Source organism: Plectropomus leopardus, chromosome 11 (assembly GCF_026936395.1).
Source record: "Plectropomus leopardus strain MGB_pleo_1.0 chromosome 11, ASM2693639v1, whole genome shotgun sequence".
Classification (NCBI taxonomy): Eukaryota; Metazoa; Chordata; class Actinopteri; order Perciformes; family Serranidae; genus Plectropomus; species Plectropomus leopardus.
Window position 1 is genome coordinate 35,037,119 of NC_142186.1, and position 23,134 is coordinate 35,060,252.

The 23,134-nt window shown below is 39.0% G+C and overlaps 1 long non-coding RNA gene across 1 annotated transcript; it reads left to right on the plus strand.

Moving 5' to 3' along the window:
• Positions 1 to 675: 675 nt before the first annotated feature.
• LOC148188333 (uncharacterized) lies at positions 676 to 21,120 on the plus strand. Its single transcript, XR_015778006.1, has 4 exons — positions 676 to 803; positions 2,271 to 2,479; positions 4,002 to 4,070; positions 20,119 to 21,120. It is a non-coding gene; the product is annotated as an uncharacterized LOC148188333 (long non-coding RNA).
• The last annotated feature ends 2,014 nt before the right edge of the window (positions 21,121 to 23,134 follow it).

The window sequence follows — 23,134 nt, forward strand, 5'->3', positions numbered from 1 at the left end:
TTGGATTAACTTCTTTATTAGACTCCTTTAAAGTGCATACAATGAGAGTTTAAAAATGTTTTTATGTCCCAATATCACTTGATTGTATTTGCAGATGTACAAACTGTTCAAAAGAGTCATGTTTGGCCTTTTTTGTTGTTGTTGTTGTTGTTTTTTTTTGGCAATTTTCTATTATTTTTTTTTTTATTGCAAATTTTAAAGAAAACATTTTGGTGTTTTTATTTTTTGTGATTTTCGAAGAAAACATACCTGCTGGCCCAGGGCTTTGAAATGCATGTTTTATATAAAAAATGCTAAAATTACATAATTGATCATATCCAGAAATGGCAAAAACAGAACATATTGTTGAATTTTCAAATATCCGATGGTCCTTGAACACATCATGTGGATGCTGAATGCATGTTTGGATAGTTTGACTCTTATTCAACATTATTATTACTACTATTATTATTTTTATTATTTAAAAAAAAAAAAACACTGGGCAGGTGGGGCACGAAAAAAAAGTATTTTGGGTCCTTGGAAAGTCATGGAAAAGTTTTGAAATGTTGTCAATGACCCTGTGTGGGAACCTTGACATCAGTATTAGTCACTGTAAAGTTTATGCAGCCAATGATACAAAAAGAGGAACACCGATCGATGATGCAGAGTCTGTGTGGGTTGATTGTGCGTCGATCTGTTAGTATTGCCTCCGGGCATTAGCACGTTCATGGTGCTCGCGCCCGGCTCGCTCACGCTACCATACCTCCGGTGAATGGCGGCATCATACCAGTTCATTTTTCTGGCACAATATCCCTCCTTTTAAGGTAATTACTGCCACCAAAAAAATCACTGTAACTTGGTAAACACACGTTTCTAACAATTCATTCATATTTGTTCATTATGAGAGAAATCTGCGCATTTTGTGCGCGTGCAATGTTTGAAAGTTTGTGGCTAACGCTGTCAGTGTTTAAGCTAGCTGCTGTTAATTTGCATTAATGCTCGGCACTTTTAACTTCATATGTGTTTTTAAGTGTTTATTTTAGCACTGTCAGAGATCTGCAGTGGTGGACAAAATAGACTAAAGATAAAATATGACTCCGAAACGTTTGGCGCATTTGTTTTTATTTGTTAGCTGTGTTTATGCATATAGCATATGTTTTGGCAAGATTGTGTATTCTTGTTTAATCAATGAATTTCCAGCTCAGCTCCTAAAATAAGTTTAAAATACACTGTGGAAACTACATAGTTACATTCAGACTGTTAAGGTAAAAAAAATGCTCCATTGAAACCCATTCAAACTGACATTTTTCACCCCACAGCCATCAAAGCGTAAAGACATGGCTTGTATTATTTCTGGGTGTCATTCTGGGCTTTTGACTTGGAATTTGTCATTTTGACTATTTTCCACCTGATGAGGTCATTTTTTTAAACCATATTTACCATATTGGAAAAATACAAGCTATTTCCACAAGGTGCACTCAATGATGCTGCTAATCACTACAACTACAATAACATTAATAATAACAACAATAATAATAAACTACTTTCTACTAGCATGTAGAATATTGAAAATCATTCATTTTTTTGTGTTTTTTTCATATAAAATCATAGTGGCATCATGACAGAAACCTGGCATTTAAAGGGTTACAATTCTGAAAATTAATTAATAATTTATATTTTTGATAAGGGCTGATGATGGTTAAAAAAAAACCCTCAGCGAAATAGAAAATCATATTAATGTATAATATTTTTTTATAGCCTGATATAAAAAAATACATATTTTGTGTGCAGAGCAGTATGATCGTGAGTATTTGACACTGCATTAAAAATAGTAATGTATGAAATTCAAAGTTGTTGCAAATTACTGAAATATCCCAAGCTGTGATCATTTAAAATTATTATATTTATATAATATATGTTAATATATTTATATAACATTTGTGGGGGGATTTGTTTTTTATCTAAAAACATATTGGCATCATGACAAAAACCTGGCATTAAAAGGGTTAAAATTCGGAAAATTAATGAGTACTTGGTATTTACAGGTAGGACTGATTTTGGTTAAAAAAAACTTAATTAAAGTAGGAAATGATATTAATGTATAATATTCTTTAAAGCGTCATCCTGTGCGAAATATTAAAGCGGGCCATAAAGAGTTAATAAACTACCTTGAACTGTCTAAGTGGGGATTTTTAACCTCAGTTCACTGACGTGTTTTCACTGTTGCCATCATGTGATACGTATTCTTACAGTCAGAGCGTGTTTTGCTTTGTCTTTGTGAAATCTAACAGGAAGTGGTGGACGGAGGAGAACAATCAGCAGATAAGTCAAGCGGCGCTCTCTGAAGGAAGAGGACGATGAATCCATGGTGAACGTCCGCTGAGAGAAATAATCAAAGACCTCCGGCTCACCTCGCCGCACCGCTATCGCTCGCACACTTTCAGCCGCCGTTTTGTTCTTCAGTCGTGTCGGCCTTCCTTCGCCGCCTTTTGAGTGACAGGTGAGATTAAGCACCCTTTGAACTCTATCTGGTTATTGAAGGAGCAGTCTAAATTGAAGCAGTGTTATTTCATGCCGCCTTGCTGAGTCAACGGGAAAGTGGGAGCAGGGGGTGGCACTTCTCTGAATGAATAAAGAGCTTTTCACAGGGAAAGGTGTTGAGCCAGATCTCAAATACATTACAGAACAATAATGAGAATTGTAAAGGCAAGAGGGGGGAAAAATTAGATTAGAAATGTTTGGAACAGCAGCTCCGAGTTCGCTTCATCTCCCGGAGAGAGAAAATGTGACCTGGAATATAATTTTAATAAGACAAACATTGATAAAGTGGTTTTCGCCGAGCACACTGGAAGAGAATAGATGGTGGTTTGAGAGAGAAAAGAAACCACGCTGCACCTATTAATCCTGAATCTGAATATAAGACCGAGCACATTCATAGATCTCAGTATCAGCAGACCTACAATGACCTTTTGTTAATGCGGTGGCCTGTAGAGCTGATGACAGTGAGATTTAACTTAAATATGACAGTCAGTAATTAGAGATGACTGAGTTGGTACAACAGTTGGTATTTTAGTGAAGATAACAGATGACAGCAGCAGTGTTTTCTTCTCTGTGAATACAGATCCAGCTGTCACAGAAATCACGTCATGCTTTCTGCAGCTGCATTTTTGTGCAAGTAATTTAGATTTTACTTACAATTATCCATGCCTGGGGACCAAATGTGCACCAAAGCTACATGCTGACTTCAGAGGATGTGCATGCCACACACCACAGGTAAAAATTTAAAAAAAAAAAAAAAAAATCAGATTTATAGAAACACAGGTTTTTTATGTCCAATGATTATTGCCATGTTAAAAAAAGAGTTAGATTTTGAGAATAAAATCATAATATGAGAAAAACGTCTGAGTTTTGTGAATAAAGTTGTAATATTGTGAGAATAAACTCGGAATATTATGAGAATAAAGTTGTAATTTCACGAAAATAAGTTTGTAATTTTAAGAGAATAAATCTGTAACAAACATGTTGCTGGCAAACTATGAAATAGGCTCTGGCTCTTTCTCATAGAAATATGACTTTTTTTCTTGTAAAATTTCAACTTTATTCGCTTAAAATGACTTTATTCTTATGAGTTTAATCTCATAAAATTAGGACTATTTTCTTGTAAAATGCAGTATTATGAATTTTTTCTCATAATATTCCAACTTTATTCTTGAAGTCTCTGTTTTTTTGTCTTTTTTGTCAATGTGGCCCTAAAACGCCATCCTATTTTTAACTGCTGTGAAAGAATGAAAAAACAGCGCTTTATTTCTGTCATTGAAGCTGCAACATAATTTTCTAAACCTACTAAATTTCCTGCAATTTCTGATTATTTCCTGCCGCATTGCTCGTTACCTCCTTATTGATGCCTCGGGACAGACAGTTTTCTTCATTTTGTAGTACGGATGTTTGTAAATAAAAGGAGGTAGAGTAAGAATTCTCTGTCGGGGTTGACTTATATGTTTCTATATACACCTTATTTCTAGCTTCCATGATGCCTTGCGTGAATTGTGGGAGTGGCGCTGCTCCAGAACCGGCATTTTCCAATAGAAACGGTAAGCCAATCTAACATTATGCTAATCCTCTTTCCTTGTGCAAATGTGAAGTAATACACGTGCACGGTGCCCCACACATTCATTTATTGGTGGCGGCTCGCCACAACCAATTACAGTTTTGGAGCTGGCCTGTTAATATATATACTGTTCAGTGCAGACCGCACACACACTCTTTGCATGTAGTATATTGAAAATAGAAAATCATAAAAAAACCACACATAAAGTAACATAAACATGGTGTCACAATGACAAAAGCCTGGCATTTAAAGGGTTAATAATGCATATCTGATATTTATGATGAGGACTGATGTTGGTTAAAAAAAATAAACTCAATGAGAGCAGAAAATAATAATAATCTATAATATTTTTAATATTCTGATCTTGAAAAATGTGTTTTGGGTGCAGAGCGGCGTGTGAGTATTTGACGCTGTATGTGTATAGACATATCCCAGAATGTGATAATAAAAAAAATGTACTTTGCATATAGTATATTTTAGTAATTAATTTTTGTGATTTTTTTTTAATTTAAAAACATAGCGGCATCATGACAAAAAATTCAAACCAACAATTTAATCAGAATTTTAATCTTTTTTTAACATTCGGTGTAACGGCATTACTTTTCTGTCTGTGTCTGACACTTTAGGTGGAACACATTCGTTTCACACGTGTTTCTGCCAGCATGCTAATCACTGATCGTTCCAAGGTCTTTACTTTGACCACTGATGTTTTTCATTCATGAAATAATAATTTCCTGTTGTCAAACTTCATCGTGTATTGCTGAAAATCACCCCACACGTCTGCGTTTGTGCCAGTCTTCCATGACATCATGAAAAATATCCAATTAATCAACAAAATGGACACCGGAGAGCATACGACATTAGTAACAGTTGTTTTAACAGCATGTGGTGTTTGTGTGTGTGTGTGTGTGTGTGTGTGTGTGTGTGTATTTTTTTTTGTGGTGTGAGTGGAGGATTGTGGGAGAATAGATGCAGAGTGACAGCTGGCTTCGCATGCTGTCGGCTCACAGACAAAACTCATCAGTCAGGACTAACAGAGCAACATCTGTATCAGTTTGTTCATTTACATTTCAGCATCATCTGTCGCTATATGATGTTTTTAGTAAACACGCGGACGCTTGTTTTTGACATATGTGAGGACTCATTTATACTTATGTCAATGCCTCAGCTTGACACATCCACGTATGTTTACAGGATTCGGGCCGTCCGTCAACCTGCTTGAGGTAGTTAGCTGGTAGGGGTGGACAGATTATCGGCCTGGCCAATATTCAGGGCTGATATTTGGCTTTTTGCCAATTAGCTGTATAGGTGTTTTATTTTAACAATTGCTGATAAAATTAATTTGTCAAAAAGTGCAAAGAAATTTTCAGCATGGGAGGAACTTTTACTTTGTAAAACCTCTGGGAGGTATTTTATTTTATCATATTTTAGTTGAAATTTTCACTTGACTTTTTAAAAAAAGCTGCTGTATGTGCCAAAAGTTTTAGTTTTCATTTAATATTTGCCACAGGTATTTAAACAAAGGTTGGGTTGGAGTTTGTTATATTCCAGATTCTAAATATTGATAGAAAGATTTTAATTTTTATTGTAAATGAATGTTGGCAAAAATCTGCCGCCGTTTTCTCTCGAGCAGCCGATTGGTGCACATGCAATTCTCAACAGAGAGGATAAAAAAGAGAGATGGCTCACTCCTGGCAGTCCATTTTGACACGTGTAGATTGACACGCCGTCCCTAAGCGTCTCAAACTGTTGCTGGGGGGAACACAGAGCGTCATAGTTTGACACGTACGGTCACAGAGCTGGCGTCGGTACCCGACGTGTTTGGAGTGTGCTGTGTTGTAGTTGACACCTGAGACCTGAGACTCACTTCCTGTCATCCTGCTGAATGATTCTGCTGGACAGAACTGGGACTTCAGTGTTTGTTTAAATCTTTGGTCAGTTTTTTTTAAAAGATTGAAGAATGATTCTGATTTGTCGTGCAGGCGCGTTCTCGGAGCCGGTCGCTGGAAGCGAAGCATTGATCATTCTCGCTTAGTGTAACACTCTTCTTCTGCAGTCGCTCGCAGCTCTTCGATCTGAAGCTTTCCCCTGTCGGCTGCTTCTCAAATGTCACTTCTTGCCCCGGCACAAAGATTCCAGGTGTGTGGCAAAACAAATATGACCTTAAATCCCTAATCTGATATTTTACAATTTAAAACTACATGGAAAAGAAAAATTACTTTTTCATTTTTCGTAGTATAAAAACATATAGGATATCAATACCAATTACTCACTCCTGAAGCTTTACTGCTGAGTGAGGGGAAGTCAACGTGGTAGAGAGGAATCTTTGTGTGTTTGCTCCTCAACACCCCTGTTCCCTGTGATTATTTATTTCACTTATTTATGTTTAGAGGGACAGATGTGTACACAAGTGCAGGACATTCGGTTATGGTGGAAGAGGTAGAGTCGGGGCCAAATATGGGGACCATGAATGTCTACAGTTGGTGGGTTTCGATTACAGATTTGTGCAAACCTTCAGTGATAAATTTTAAATGTTGATAAAACACGATTATGATATGACTGTGTTTCCACTGAGTGATATTCTGCGACTTCTCTGGTGATAACATCCCAGTAACCATGGTGATGGATGTTCAAAACATTAGCAGCTTTATTTCTATTGCAGCCACCGCACTAGCTGTTATTATTTCCAATCCAAGGCCACGTAGGCGTGTTATGGAGCCATGATGAAAAGGCAAGCCCCTAAGACGTGAGATTGATTTCCACGATTTCCCAGAGGGATTGTGCATTCAAAACTTCCAGATGATCCGCTCAACTTTTAAAGAGTTATGTGATGCAATAACAGCTCTTTTAGCTCCTGCTGCATCATGAGGGAGCCAGTTCCTACTGACAAGCTCATAGCCGTAGCATCATGTGACCTAGAAAAGACAAAAAAAGTGTTACAGATTTGTGAAATATGGCTTTTTCGAATCGCCTGAAATTCCACCTCATACAGGCTTAAAAACATTTTTTGCAATAAATGGTATTTTTTTTTTGAAATATGCATGTTTGCATTAGGCGTAATTTATATTCACAATTTGCACAGTTTGAAGGTCAATGAAAACCCACCTATTGATTGTGTCAACAGATCTTGAGCTATTTCAGTAAAAGCTATACTTGTCAACCTGCAGGAGTCAGAGGGAAAGTGAACAACAACAAAGTCACTCAGATTCATCCTCTCAACACAAAATTTCCTGCCACTTGCTCAAGTAGTTCTTGAGATATTTCAGTCTGAAATAAAGTGGTGAGCCGGCTGTCAGACAGACCAACATTTCATCTCCAAAGTTTATCTTTCCTCTTATACAGATTTTCACTGAAAAAATAAACTATTGACTACTTGGAGGGAATTCAGGACTAATCTAGAAAAGTGCACTTAATGGAGTGCAGATTGCAGCCATTGTTTCAAAAGCTAAGGGAAAATATACACACCCCGTCTTTTTTTAATGGAGCTGCTGCACATTGCACAGCGCAGATCGAGTTCTCCTGTATTGCAGGAATTGTATGTAAAATGTAGATTCAATGTAATTTTAAAAAAAGAATGTTTGAGATTGGCTCAGGGGAGGAGCATAAAACTTTAAATGGCTGCGTTTTGTATTTATTTCCCTGCAAATTTATAAAGAAAACATAACCCATAACCTTCAAAGGACTGTATTCTTTACAAGGTTTTTAATTTTATGTTTTGCAGAATGATTCATGCTTTTCTGAAGCAGACCAAAAATAAAACAGTGTAATCTGACTCCTGATGTGTAATGTTTCTTCAAAAATAAAAAAATGAAATTGCGATATTAATTTATTTTAAAAATAGCCAAAAATTAAATAAAAACACCAAAATGTTTTCTTTAAAAAAATTGCCAAAATTTTTTTGAAGGAAAACGTGGCTCCCAAAGGCATGTTTTCACGCATATTTATCATCTCCAGCTTCACTCAGCAGCTGTATGTGGTAATTTTAACTTTGCTGGAACTTCGCTTGTCTCCGTCCAAGCAGAGCTCGAGCATCTTTCAAAACTTTTAAGAGAGGGACTGAATCAGTAAGAGCAATCATTTTTAAAAAGTAACCACTGTAACATTTTTACTGGCCTCCATGCTACTTTTTATCTGTTTTGTGGCCACAAACAAAAACAAAAAACCTCCGGAAAGGTATACTTGTCTGCTGCTAATGGCAATGAGAAAGGTGGTTTTTTTATCGTATATCTATCTATTGGATAAAAAAAAACCCTGCATGCGCATGATAATTTTGGTGAAAAGGGGGAATTAGTATCCCTGAGTTCTCCCGTTTGTCTTTTTGAAAATAAAAAATAAAAGTTTCAGCTGAAACTGATGTTTTAATTTTTCAGTTCATATTTATTCTCTTAACATCTGTCGAACATGATTCAGTAGCTGCTCTGGTTGCTGCAGAGTACAGGATGCGGAACGTGGACGCATTATTTTGATGTGAACTCCTGTCGAGCATTAATAAGGAGTCAGCTGTTGTGCGTGTGAACAGCAGGCGGATCAGACGAGCAGCGAGTACCTGTGAAACAAAGCCTTCCTCGTCACCCGTACAGTGGAGTCGAGCCTGGAGAGCCGGAGTCATGCAGGCACAACGGAGACATATGTTTCTGTCAGACTGCGTTAGGTTTGATTCTCATGGAGCGCAGACGCCATTAGAAGTAGATGTCACAACATTCCTGGATGAATCGGTTCGGGCTGCAGCAATCTGCTGACTTCCATCCATCAGTGGCCGCAGCGCACTGTGCCTCACTTCATTTCTGCAGGCGTTTAGTTGGAGGTCTTGATTTTACCTTTTCTTCTCCTGCTTGACTTCTCCCTTTTGATGCTGCTTTGAAGCCTTTTTTTAAATCATTCATCTTTCTGTCATTTCTAAGAGCGGGATGAAAAAGTAGTAGTGGCTCTTTAAAAGAGCATCTTAACAGAAGATGGTGCACGCTGTAAAATAATCTTACATGACTGCTGGTGTAAATGCAGCTTCTCTTCTCAGCAGAAGTAACAAGATTTACTGTGCATCCAATTACATTCCCTGCATCAGCTGTCAGACACAGCAGCTCAGTCTCAGTGCAGCAGCACAATACAGGTGTGTTTACATCAAGAGCCTCTCACAGGTTAGTGAGAGGGTTGACAACACAAAATTACTCCATTTACCGTATCCAGAAACTGTTAAAACAGAAATTCTTGTTGGATTTTCAACTTTCAATGGTCCTTGAAAGAAAGAAAGGAATCAGTTTTTTGGGTTTTTATTTTTATTTTTTATGATTTTTTTTTTTAAAAAAAAAGGGGTATGGAAAATTTTTGGCATGTTTTTGTCTTTAAAATTTTGGGGGAATGTTTAAAGAAAAAATTATCCAATCATTTACTTTTATTTTCACATCCAGTACCTGCAAAACAAATTGTTGTTGGATATTCGAATTTGTGATGGTCCTTGAACACATCATATGTTTGTTAAACAAAATTGAATGAATTTTCCAAAACTTTTAGGGTATAATTAGTTTTACTTTTTCAGTCCTGGAAATTGCTGTTTGCAAACTCCATGAATTTTATATGTTTTTTCATGAACGAGTGAGAGCTACAAACCTTCAGCATCCTAAAGACCAGCTGTACTCATCGCTTTTGCAGACTCATGCTATGCAGCTCAACATTCACAGGTCATTTGGAATAACTGATGGAAAAACTGTTGGCACTGAATGTAACCGGTGTTTTTAAATTATTATTTGTTGTGTGTGAGGAGTGGGTTAGTTTGTTTTTTGCACCTCCAGCAGATTGGCAGTGTTTTCTTGGGAGGTGGTCATCTTGCACTGGCACAGAGCTACCAGACAGGTCGCTAATGTGAGACTGTACTGAACATTGTATTCCAGCAGGACATCCAAAGGTCAGGAACATTGTGAAATTCAATAGATGTGGCTCCACTTTTTCTGTCAGAATTGAATCAGGCCACGGCAGCTTACTTTTACCTTAATTTGATGCTGAGTGGAGTGCAGAGAAAAAACTACTTCACCCTCCGACAGAAAAAAAAAAAAGCTGAGTGCACTCGGTTGATTGTGTCTGAAGCAGTTTGGGTCGGCGGCCTCTCCGTGATCCATAAACCGGCTTCTTGAAAGGAAACATCAGAGAAATTACAAGGACGACTGGTGGATCTACACCAGTGGAACTTTTTAATGCGGAGACGTTTTTATAGGTCAGTGTCAGACAAATTACCACATCAGTTTCATCCTGCGGCACGAACCAAACGCTGCCCAATAAATACCGGAGTTTACACAGAGACAGGAATTATTCCCCCGTCAAACGTCTGCTTGTGTTAATTCACTCAAGCACATAAAAGAGCTGTAAAGGCAAAGGCGCAAACAATGACTTTATGAAAAGACATGACATGTTGTTCCTCCAATCTTCTATCTGGCAGCTCGTTCACAGACGAGGACGTGGACTCGTTTTCATTTGCTGTTAGTTTCCCCACGGGAGGATGTCCGACCTTGAGTGAAAAAAAACTTGTAAGAGATGTAAATGAGGAGCTTTTAAAGTCTGGAGCATTGTACACACTCGTCTTTGGGGAGTGTGTGGAGGCGGCGTGCCTCAGGTGTTTGTTGTCCTCTTTAAGGATTACAGAGGAGAGTTTGGATAGGTGCGTAATCCTTTCAAGTGTCTATCTGCTCGGACCAGCGGCTGTCTCCTGTCCCTCATCCTGGACACTGTCACTAATTCACTGTCTAGAAGAGCATGTTCATCTCTGAAAATGACAGGGTTTGTGTGGTCATGGAAAACCTGGTAAAGTCATGGAATTTGTAAATAACATTTTCCAGGCCTGGAAAAGTTTCAAAAAGTCAGGAAATATGTTTTACAAGCCTGTACAATAACACAATGTGTCCAAGGACAGTCTGAAATTTGAAAATCCAACATTAATTTCTTGCTGTCATAAATAAAAATTTGTATTATTATTTTATTTTATTTTTATTTTTATTTATTATTTTTAAAAGAAACCTGTGGGTTTGGAAGGCAAGTTTTCTTCAAAAATCAGCTAAAACATTTTTAAATTTTTTTTGAAAAAATTTAAGATCGCTAAAATGTTTTCTTTAAAAATTGCAATACATAAAAAAAAATTAAATACATTTGCAGTAAAATAAATACAAAATGCAGGCATTTAAAGTTTTAAGTTCAATATTTTTTAGATAATCATTTTTAAAAGCTACAGTAATGAAAAAACCAAAAAGAAGTATCTATGGTCTTTTCAGAGAATGTACAGTCTTGAATATTCAGGTCAAGGTCATTGAAAAGCCTCTGAACTGCCGGTCACTTTTTCGTCCCTTTTCTCGGTGTTCTCGCTGCGTCCGGGGTCACTCATGTAATCAACAGGAAGTGTGCAGCTGTATGGTCTTGACACACGACCCTGATGAGTCTGTGGTTATTCATCTCCTCTGGAGCAGTGCAGCTCGTCCCTTGTGGGTTTGAGGACAGAGGGGACACCTCTGGAGAATGCGTCTGGTTATTACCTCTGTGTTTGGCTGCTCTGAGGTCAGTGACCGCCCCTCGGCCGTGGGTGGACACAGGCTGGCTGTTTGTGTTTGCCTTTAATAGGAATCTGATTGGATCTGTGTTTGTTTTCATCACGGCTCCGTCACACGAGTCATGATAATAAATGATTCTGCAGCGATTACTGTGTCCAATCAGTGATCTGCAGCAGGAGGTCACGGGGGTCAGGTCAGGCTGCTGCATTAGTGATGTCCAGTTCAGCCAAAGCTGAGCGGAGCTCGAGGAAGCGTCCCTTACTTAAAGCCAGAGGAATCGATTGGTTTTGTGTTCAAAATTAGACACCTTATCAGCAAAATGTGTTCAGGTAGGCACGTCCTGATTGGCCAGCGTTATGCAGATATCAGTGGGTGGATGTGTGTTTGTGGTTTGAAGAGAGTAGAACCAGAAACCAGTAATAAACCGAGACGACCATGGATGTTTTATAGGAAGTCTGGACCAAAATTATGACTTTGATACAATGCCTGCCCAAAATATCTCAATATACTGAATACTGAAACAATACCACTTCAAAAACCTATAACAAAGGAACGAAAAAGTAATTAAATAATATATAAGATGACAGTCCTGACATGACAGATGTGAAGGGCTTTAAAAAGGGATGGCAGAGGATAGGTATTTACACTACATTTGAAGCTGTTTTATTATCAATTTATTCGCATTATTATTGTAGAAATTAACTTTTATTAATTAATTTTTTTAGGCCCAGCACTATGAACGGTTTAGTTTCACTTTTAATGCGCCTGATGTTCTGCTGCTCGTCTCTGCCTCTACTGCACTATAAGTAACCCAACGGTATATATATTTTAATACCGCTCAAACATGGCGGGGCAAATTAGACTGTGGCGTCCCGCCGTAGTCTTGGTTATTTATGGGAAACACTAATGCATTTATTAGCTGTAGCAAGTGAGCAGTCTTTGAACTTTAAAGCATGCAAGGCAAATATGCTAACACTGATAACAACGTTATTTTATAACACAAGCTGCTGACATGATGTCGTAAGTGCATAAACATGGCGGGCCAAAGTTACTGTTTGAATAGTAAGAAACTTTTTACCAACCCACGTATCAATTTTTTCATAATATTTTTCATAATATGGTATTAATGTTAACTGCTGTTCATGTACAGTCACCTAGATTAAATCTAATTAATAAATATATATAAATAATCAAATATATAAGAATATAATTAAAGTTGAAACAGCTATCAGCCTCTTGTTTAAACACTTTGCATTAAAATACAACCCATCTTCTTTGCGGCTTCTATGTTGTTCCCACTTGCAACATATGATTGTACTACTTTGAATTTAGCAGGTTTTTTTAATGCATGTGTGTTAAAGCTAAAATAATAGGTATTTTAAGGTGAAATCAGGATTCAGGAGATTAAAAAAGCCCCAAATCATCTTTCAGTGAAATATTGGCAGCCTGTCACAGCTCTCTATTTGAGCGAGCGTGTGAAAAAGAGAAGCATCACCGAGGGACTGCCGCTAATTTATGATAATTGTGGACAGTGACTTTAATCCTGTCTGAATCTGTAAAAAATCCTCAGAAAATGATCTGTCATCTCCCGCTGATGACAGACGTCCCCTGACGACGCTAATCTTGAGCAAATCAAACTGTTTCAGACGCTGTTTGTTTTCACCGAGCAATCTATTTTCCTGGTTCCCCTGGAAACACGTTTTTAATCTTCCTCCTGTCGTGGAAAAACGGAGGGAAGTTTTTTGGTGTAAAGCTTGATGTTTGTTCTACCAAACCACGCCAGGATGTGAAATGTTAAAAACATTCGCTCTGTGGTGTTAATGCGCCTCTGCAGCGGCTAAGGGTCAGACTTCATCACACTAACAGCTCCCCTCTAATGCAAACAGGCCTACAGAGCATGTGAATGCCTGTGGGTGTGTAAAATATTATTACGCAGCAGACGGCATCAGTGGGACATGACACAGTGACAGCAGCTAAACCCAACACCCTCCATTTGTCTGTCAGTGTCACTTCTGCCTCCCCAGCTCTCGTCCTCCCCCTTCGTTTGGCTCTTCAAAGTGGGTCACATTTCAACATGGCAGCCTCGACAATCAGCACTTAATTGTGCCCTCTGTGCAAAGCAGGGGACACTTGCACAGCTGCCATAGCCGCATCCTCCAATTAATTCCTCACCAGCAAATTATTAATTAAACCCAATTCTTCACGTTGCTGTGAAAGCAAATAAATGGCAAATCATTATGATGCTAATTTCATGTTGCAGTAATGGTGAAACTGGTCATTAGTGCTCATATTTTATGTATGTGTGAAACTCTGTTCCTGAGACCTTCGAGCGGTGTTAACTAGAGGCAGACTGGGAGCTGGTGCCACAGACTGGTGCAACACCAGTTCACTGTGTTCATGTCTTTCTGTCTTTGTGAGGACCAGTATGCAGGGTCCGTATAGTCATAAAAAATCATGGAATTTGAAAATAACAATTTCCAGGCATAGCAATGTTTCAAAAGTAATAATTATACCCTGTAAGTTTTGGACAAGTCATGGAATTTTGTTTCACAAACCTCTTTAATAACACATGATGAGTTCAGGACTGTCACAAATTTGAAAATCCAATCCTAATATTATTTTTCACAGTTTCTGGCTGTCATGAGTCGTGTCTTTTTTGGTGATTTTTTAAGAAAAAAATTTGTCAACATTTTTTTCTATAAAAATGGCTAAAATGATTTTTTAAAGAAAACTTTCCATACCTGCAGTTTCTTTAAAAATCATCACAACTTTTTTTAAAGAACCCCTTCCACCTCAAACAAAGAGCTTTTTCCTAAAACTTTAGAGATAACTGACTTAAATCACTTCAGCAAACCAATAAAATCTTTTAACAAAATGACAAAACTCGCCTTAATAATAACTGTCAAGGATCATCAACTGTAAGTCATGTTTCTCCCACATATACAGCATGCTACCGTTATTAGCATAAGCCTATGGCACTCAACATTGCATAAATTAGCTTAGAGGCTAGCACACTTTTCCTCTACTCATAACTTAACAAACTTACATGTAATATTTATGCTTTCTCCTACTCATCGCTGGTTTAAGTCACTGCATTTCCTGACAGAACTGCACGGATGATTTTCAGTTTGCATGTTAATTTTTTCACCCAAAGATTGTTGAAACAGAGCAGCTAATGTTGTTGTTAGAAGTTAGCAGAGTGAGATGCCGGCAGGGACGTTGTGCATCCTGAGCTTTTGTTTATATATGACTTGTCTGTTAACCCCGAGTTTCTCCGAAAACAAACTGATGATTGATTTCCGAGTAAATAACGTTCTCCTCATTGACTTTCTCTTGTCTGCTTGTCTTCATCTGTCTCACGCTATGTGGCGGTGACACAGAATTTCAAAATAAAGGGGCATCCAAAAGAGGATGATATAAATGTGTTTACACTTTGCATCGATGATATGTGATCATTGCTCATTGAATCAATATTTCGATTAACATCGATGGATCTGACCTCTTATGTGCAGTAAAGGCTTAAAGTGTGAATGCCTACAGTGAAACCTCTTTAGAATAGAAGAATAAAAGTCTTGTTAAGATGGAAATGTTTTTCAGGGCTTAACTGTCTCCATCACAATCTGCCTGTTAACTGTCAGTGTGTGCTGACAGGCATATGTTCTGGTCACTTTATGATGAAGGCACTGTCAGACGATCCATCTGTGTGTGTGTGTGTGTGTGTGTGTGTGTGTGTGTGTGTGTGTGTGTGTGTGTGTGTGTGTGCGCGCCATATGTGCATGCTTCATTTATGTGTTTGACGAGAGCTCCAAGGCCAGTGTTGACACTTGGATTAGAGTCGGGGCGGAGGAAGGGAAGGGAGACGAGCTGGACATGAAGCCTGAGTGACCTTCCAAGGACGGGAGTGGAAATGAACGATAAGATGGAGGGGAGGGATGGAGCAGCGTGCTGCAGGCGGCTGGCGTCTGCCCGCTCTGCATGGTTGGGGATTTAAAGGCCTAAGGTGGACGTAGGAGACTCTGGCCCTGAGCTGCCTGGCTCCTATCTCCTCAGTTGGGTTTTATCTATTTTTAGTGGACTGCTGCATGAATCTCCTTTCCCTCATTTTCCCCCAGCGCTGCTATTGATTTTCCTCCCCCTGCTTTACTTACCCATCCAGACTCAGTGGCACGTCCTGGGAAAAATTTAAAGGGTACTTTGTCCTGATGTACACACGCCCAGCCATGTTTCACATATCAGATGTTAATATCGCAGATGAATTTCTCCGAGGAGACTCTTAATCTGATTTTTCTTTGTTGTTCACCTCTGCTCGCCGTGCTGGCTGTCCTCAGAGGGTACAGGATACAAAAGCTCCGAGCAAAGCTCCCAGTAACCATTCATTTCCTGCTGACAGACGACACAGAGTGATGCATAGCCTGTAGCTTTACTTGATTTATCAAAAATACACAAAGAGCACAACAGACGCTGAGAGACGACAGGGAAAAGGCCATTTGAAATCTGCTGAATGGGGTGCTTTTGAGTGCTATTTGCATAATTGGTTGTTTGCTTCAAAATGATGAATAAACTGAAATACACACATGAAAAACAGCAAAGTTTAAAGGCAGAGTGTTGTCCACCGCCAGCAGAGCGTGTACGATGATATGCACTCCTCTGCGTCTCTGCTAATGAGATTGCAACACGTCAGTTTGAAGCATGATCCAGATGACGGGAAAAAAATCCAATTGTATTATTTGGTGGCAGCAAAAGAAATACAATAAAATATGAACCCAAACGTTGCAATAAACGCAACCTGGGTCGTAAACACAGCCGAGCAAAAAACGATTATCTGTCAGGACTGAATAAAACATGAAGTTAATCCACGCTTTGGCTTTTTAATAATAAAAAACCGCAGGGAGTGATTGGAAATTCAGCGTTTTCTCTGTGAGTATCTGATCACACTTCGTGCTCTGTTCATCAATTCAGGTCAAATGTGGAGACGTTTTTATGTTTCTCATGTTCTGAAGATTTTTCAAACGCCTCAGCCTTTTCCACCGGCTGCTGGTTTTTCTCTTGATTATTAACGATGCTCCTCCTGTTGTGTGACAGTATATGAGTTCACGGTTTATCCATGCACAGATAGTTCTGATCAATTAATTATGTGGTTAAGTAAAACATGATACTGAGTCTGTGCAAGGCGTTTTATTTTGAAAATTGACCAGATGTACCGCTGCTCTTTTTCCTGCCTGGTATGATCTGCTCAGTGCAGCTTGATGCGGCTGCTGTCTGCCTCCAGAAAAAAGAGACCCGGTGCATATTCTCAGTTTTTGGGATAGGAGTCGATAGATTATCGGCCTGGACGATTATTGGGGTCAATATTTGGCATTTTGCCAATTATCTGTATTAGTGTTTTATTGAAATGATCGCAAACAAATAAATTAACTAAAAAGAGCAAAGAAAGCTTCAGCATGGGAGGAACTTTTACTCTGTAAAACCCAGGGAGCTATTTCTATTTGTTCATTTTTTTATTCATATTTTCACTTTCTAAAAAACAACAAGTCGCTGGGAACTTGCTGTATATGATGTTGAAAGTCCCAGTTTTGATCAAATATTTGGTAAAGGCATTTAAACAAAGCTTTGTGTTAGGGCTTGTTATATTCCAAATTCTAAATATTGACATAAAGATTTTCATTTTTATTGTAAATGCTTATCGGATCCAAATATTGGTTATCAGTCATTAACTATAAATTATCTGTATTGGTATGGGCCCTGGAAAATCAATATCAGTTGTTAGTCTGAGGTGCAGCCGGTGGAATCACAAGCATTTCCTCGAATAGCCACAATCGGCTTTGGAGGCCGGCTGTGGCCGTAGTGTGGGGCTGACGGACCCGGTGGAACATACCGTTATGAGTGCCGGTTGCATTTCTCTCTTCTGATTTCCGTCTCTACCGTGCACCTTTTTGACACTATCAAATATAGTTTGGAGTTGTTTGCACTGCTATTTTTTCTACATATTTTCCCTCATGTTCTGAATCTACCATTCGTCAACGCTGCACCCTTCCACACAGACGAGATTATAACATACGCGCTGATGACGTCATAGGTCTGTGATTTAGGCACAGAAATAGATTCCATGTTCAGCTTAAAGTGCCGTTTGATATGTCACATCCTGAATAACATGGTTTTTTGTTTTTGTCTGTTGGAAGCTGGCGGTCTAAACCGTCTCTTACCAATCAGGCTCCTTTTATGATCAGCTGGAGTGTTGGTTTCACCCAATCAGAGAATCATCAGCATTGATTTTTTTTCCTCCGCGATAATCAGCCAGTTTCAGACAGAAACTGAATTAGGTGATTGATTAGTTCAATCTGGCTTTGCCTAAACCCTGGTCTCAAGCACCGCCACTTGACTTTGCATGAAGCAGGGAAGGTGAAATGTGGAAATGCTCGCACTTATCTGACAGTGGTGCTGATTTGTGGAGCTGGGAATAAACTGATGTGGAAATAGGTCTCCGCTGTGAGAAAATCTCTCTGGATTCTCCTGCGAACAATAGAGCCATCAGATGAAGAATCAAACCTCTCCTTTTCAACAGTTTCCTGCAAAACCCAACAAGTGCTATGGCACAAAGAATAATCGTCCACAGATGTTAGAGGGCAGCGGCACAGACATCCATCAAGCTCATTGTCATCGAGCTTCCCATCGCTCCAAAGAAACAAAACGCCCTCCAAACCAAATCAGGAACAATAGTTCCGGTTTCTCAGTGTCCTGCTCTGGCCCGGGTCAATGCCGAGTTTCCCATCCTTTAGCTCTGACACAAAGTCTCGTTGTCCCCCAGCGAGGAAGATTGACACATCCAGCCCGGCCTCCTCCATCGCTCTCTGGTTCCTCGCCCACATGTGCTTTGTCTCGTCTGCCCTGCCTCATTGGAGCAGTCAGCTCCATTCAGGCAGGTTCACAGGGGGGCGTTTAGTCATGCACTGTCAGCGCTGCTGTAGTCCTGCATCCACATCCACACACACACACACACACACACACACACACACACACAGTCTTCCAACATGACATGCAGCAAACACACACAGAATCACATGTGAGGGCAGAGGAGGATGTCAGCGAGACAGAGTGTCGGCCTGACACCGCAGGACTATTTCTGTGAGCGGCACATTATGACGGAGAGGAGCGAGCAGTGAGATGGAAGACTGTTAGAAATATCTGACAGCATAACATTTCATAGGGAAATATTATTTTTACTCAGCTACATTTTTTTGACAGCCGGAAGGTGGAAAATAACTACGTGCCTTGTTTGAGCTGCTTAAACCAGAGTATTTCCATTTTGTGAAAAATTGCAGGTTTTTTTTTTTAAGTGTGTAAAAAGCATATCTTTACATTCAAATCCATGTATAAATCATATTTATTTACAATGTGAATCTTCTGTAGTCACTTTACATAACTATTACTACTACTACTTTACTCGAACTACAATCCCCTTGATGTTTTGAAGTTGAAGTTCTGACATTTTATATCCAAGAGGTCAAAGGTCAACTGTGACATCATAATATATTTCAAAAAACACTTTTCTGGCCGTCTCTCAACGCCATATCAGAAGAGGAGACATGTTTTTAGACACATGGATGTAAACTGTAAGTGCAACTTGACCGTTGCGCGGTGGCGTACAAACCTGTGGCGACATTAAAAGTTTTAAAAACTTGTTCCCAAGCGGCCAGAAAAAATCTGTTGTTGCAGGTGTGAAGATTTAAGTCTTTTATCTACTGTCGTTAAACAGTGGATTTCAGTTATTCTTCCACCTCTGTGTGAGTTCGCTGTTAGCACACGTTAGCTCACACGTGTGCACGTTAATGGCGCCCAGACTGTGGAGTGACACCAGAGTTAACCTTGTCTCACTGCTCATTGTCTATTCACACAGCGTTCTGTATTTGCATATGAAATGTAATCATAGGCTTGAAGTTTTATTAAAGTAAGTGATGTAGAGGATGACAAAGACAGTAATCCCCTCTCAGCTCTGCTCACCCTGTCTCATAATGATAATGGTAAGAAGAATTAGTTTCAGCCCGTCATTCACACACTCACACACACACACACACACACACACACACACACACACACACACACACACACACACACACACACACACACACACACACACACACACACACACACACATGCATACACACTCATGCGCGCACATCATCTATCTTGCCAAACGCAAACTGTAACTAAAGTTAGAGACACAATCCGTGCACACATTCTCACAATGAAAGCAGAGGCAACACACTTGTACACACACTCACATACACTCTTATCTGCACACACACATGCAGTAGTTGTAGAGAGTGTACGTGTGTGTGACAGAGCGCTGGTGAGAAGTAATTTCCCTCCTTGTCATTATTAGATTAGTGCTTGTATTATTTGGGAGAATAAATTGGCTGCGATTGAAATGAATGCCATCAGCCAGCCTCTAATACATATCTCCTCTGTCTCCTCCACTCCGACTTCCTTCCTGATTATGAAATCCAGACGGAGCGAACCAGAGGGAGAGCGCCACCACCATCACCACCTCCAGCAGCAGTTGCAGCGGTCACATGATGCGTTTCCCTGAAGCTGAGCTGATTTCGCCTCCACAGTGTGACAGAAAATGACGTCTGAATCCTGACTGGTGAGTAACTGAACTGATCCAAGTGACAGAAATTACACGCTGCGACCTCAGAGTGACCCCACTTCCTGTTTGCTCTGAGGGACAGAGACTATCTATCAACTTTGCAGCTATCAACTGATGCAGCATCCAAACAGCAAAAAACTGTGACAGAGCAGCACAATCGAAGGTAGCGAGTGACTTTAGCGCTTTAAAACCTGATTTGTCATCAGTTTTCTTGCGCTCAGACGTATTTCAAGCAGTTTAACCTTAAAAAGCAAAGAAAAAAAGGCAATAGGCAGCTTCATGAGAAATATTCCACACTTTACAAAAAAATTGTAAGAGGTAACAAAGAAAATGAACCGAACCGTTATTTTCAGGTAATTTTATTTTAAACTTTTTACTATTATTGAGCTGCTTTTTAGGCCATGTGTTGTTGAGTTGCTCATTGCCTCCTCCCCATTTTTTGAAAGAAGTCACACTGATTTGCTCAGGTTTGACAGAGCTAAATCACCTGTATCCATCCTTTCAGGAGTGGCGAGGTCACATGGGACCCGTCGCTCCATTAGCAGCTGATACAGCTTTGTGCTTCTCTTGAGTGCTTCGCTTAAATGCTTCCCCTCATTTTGCCCCTTTGATTCGACGCCTGCTGAAATAAGCTCAGCTGGCGCCGCCTCGTGACTTTGGCTGTGAAGGGTAATTGATTGGCGGGGATTATCCTCCTCCAAGTCACCTGCTGACGGAGCTCAGAGTGACGGAGGTGAAGCAATCGCTCACCTCTTCTCCGCTGAGGCTCTTTGAGGATCACAGAGGCTGAACATCAAATGTAAAAAATACTCTTTATTTTTGACATGAAAAGCATGAAAACAAAAATGTATTTATTTAAATAAAACAGGGTTCCTGCAGATACTTAAAAAAGTCTTAAAAGGCATTTAAGCCTTTTAATACTCCAGAACAATATTTTTCAAATTCTCTTGTTTGAAACTCTGTCGCAGGATTTTTTTTAAAGCTATTTCTTGAGGAATTTTTTCTTTTTTTTCTTCTTTACTTTTTAAAATTATATTCATTTAATTTAATTTATTTATTTTGTTTGTCTTCAAATAATTTTATTGTATAAATTACTGTACTTCAAATTCTCTTAATTATTCAAAACTCTGTAACAAAAAAGAATTATATTTTTTCAACAATTTATTGATGGAATTTTCCGGTGTTTTTTTTTTTTTTACTTTTTAAAATTATTTTTATTATAATAATTATTATTATTTTGTTTACTTATATTTTGCGTATTTTCAAGTAATTTTCTTATTTTATTTTCATTTTTTTTTTTTTTTAATTTTCTACTAATTTTTTGGCCATTTCCTCTTAAGGTACTTGTCGTCCTCCTCTAATGTCTAATCTGAAAATAAGGCCTTAATTGTTTTTAATATGTTTTAAATCAATCTTTCAAAAGTCTTAAAAATCCTAAAATTTGGGAAGAAGGATATCATGAATATTTTTTCTGACGCATTGATAAATCTCAAAATAATTGCTAATATCTGCTGTTGAAATAAATTACAAAATGTTTCTTATAACGTTAAGCAGAGGAACCAACAAAACTCATACATTAACCACATTCAGTTAAATGCCTGATTAAAAAGCTTTTGGTCTTCCACTCTAGAAATGTTTGCAGCTTGTCTAACTTTATAAATTATCTTAAATTAAAAAAAAAATCTTAAAAAGTCTTCACTCTCACTTGTCTTAAACTATAAGAACCCAAATATTTAATAAAATATGTTGAGAGTTATAGGACAGTGTGCACAAATTCTTTTCTCCTCATGGTCTGTTTCCTCCTACGCACCATCCTTATCTAAAGTTACTGAAGGCGTGCATGAGCCTCCACATGAACACTTTTAAAACGTCGACCCTGAGCTTCCTTTTTCAAATATTGCTGAAGTTTCATAAAAAATCAAAAGCACTTTGGTTGCTCTCCATCGTCGGCTGATATAATAGTTACACAACTTATAAAAAGCTTTTCTATCTGCTTCTCAGATAATAGTTTAGTAAGGTGCACAGCAAATTATATTTCCATGCTGACAACTGAGAGCTCAGTATGGGCACCGCTGTAACAATCAAACGCCAAAGACAGAAAATCCAGGGACAAACTCTTGTAAAGGTGCATTTTTAATGTGGGTATGAGTGGAACTGATGGACGTTTAAAAAAGTTGAAATATTGCAGAAACGCTTGCGGTAGAACAGATTGCAGATTGTTGAAACAAAAGTGATAAAGTGCAAAGGGGACAGCCTTCAGAAAGACACTCTCCCCATGTTTTTACCACTTAAGGTTTAACTGGAGGTTATGTCCTCTTCTTCTGTGGTGGTTTTCGCTGCAGCGTTAAGGTGGAAACATGGCTTGAAATGGTGAGAATGCACAGAGTGAACTTTTGGAAAACAGCGTTGAAAACAGCTCATTTTAAAGAGAGTAGCATTTTTCTAGACTGTATGGGCGTTTTGATTGACACCTCCTTGGGTCCCGCCTTTGTCAGTCGTCTCCACGACGACAGCCATGGAGCAAAGCAGAGTCGGCCTGGTGCAGCTCTATCTGCTCCAGCGCTCTGACTCTGGCTGCGTTCATTAATCCAATCTGACGCTCTACACTAAAATGAGAGCGCTGTTGATGGAAGTCACAGAGCGTTCTGTTTCTCCATAATTTAACCAACAGTATGTTCATTACACATTCACTGCGTTTAGCGCTCTGCTGCTCGTTCTCCCCAGACAGAGTGCCCAGAGTCGCTCTGACACTCTGAGAGTGAGTCGCTCTGGACAGCTAAATGATGCATTGCTCTGAATTTACCAACGGTCTAGTTGCGCTTAACCAAAACGACTTCTTTATCCCATCAAAGTCAGAGATAAAAGAAAAAACGG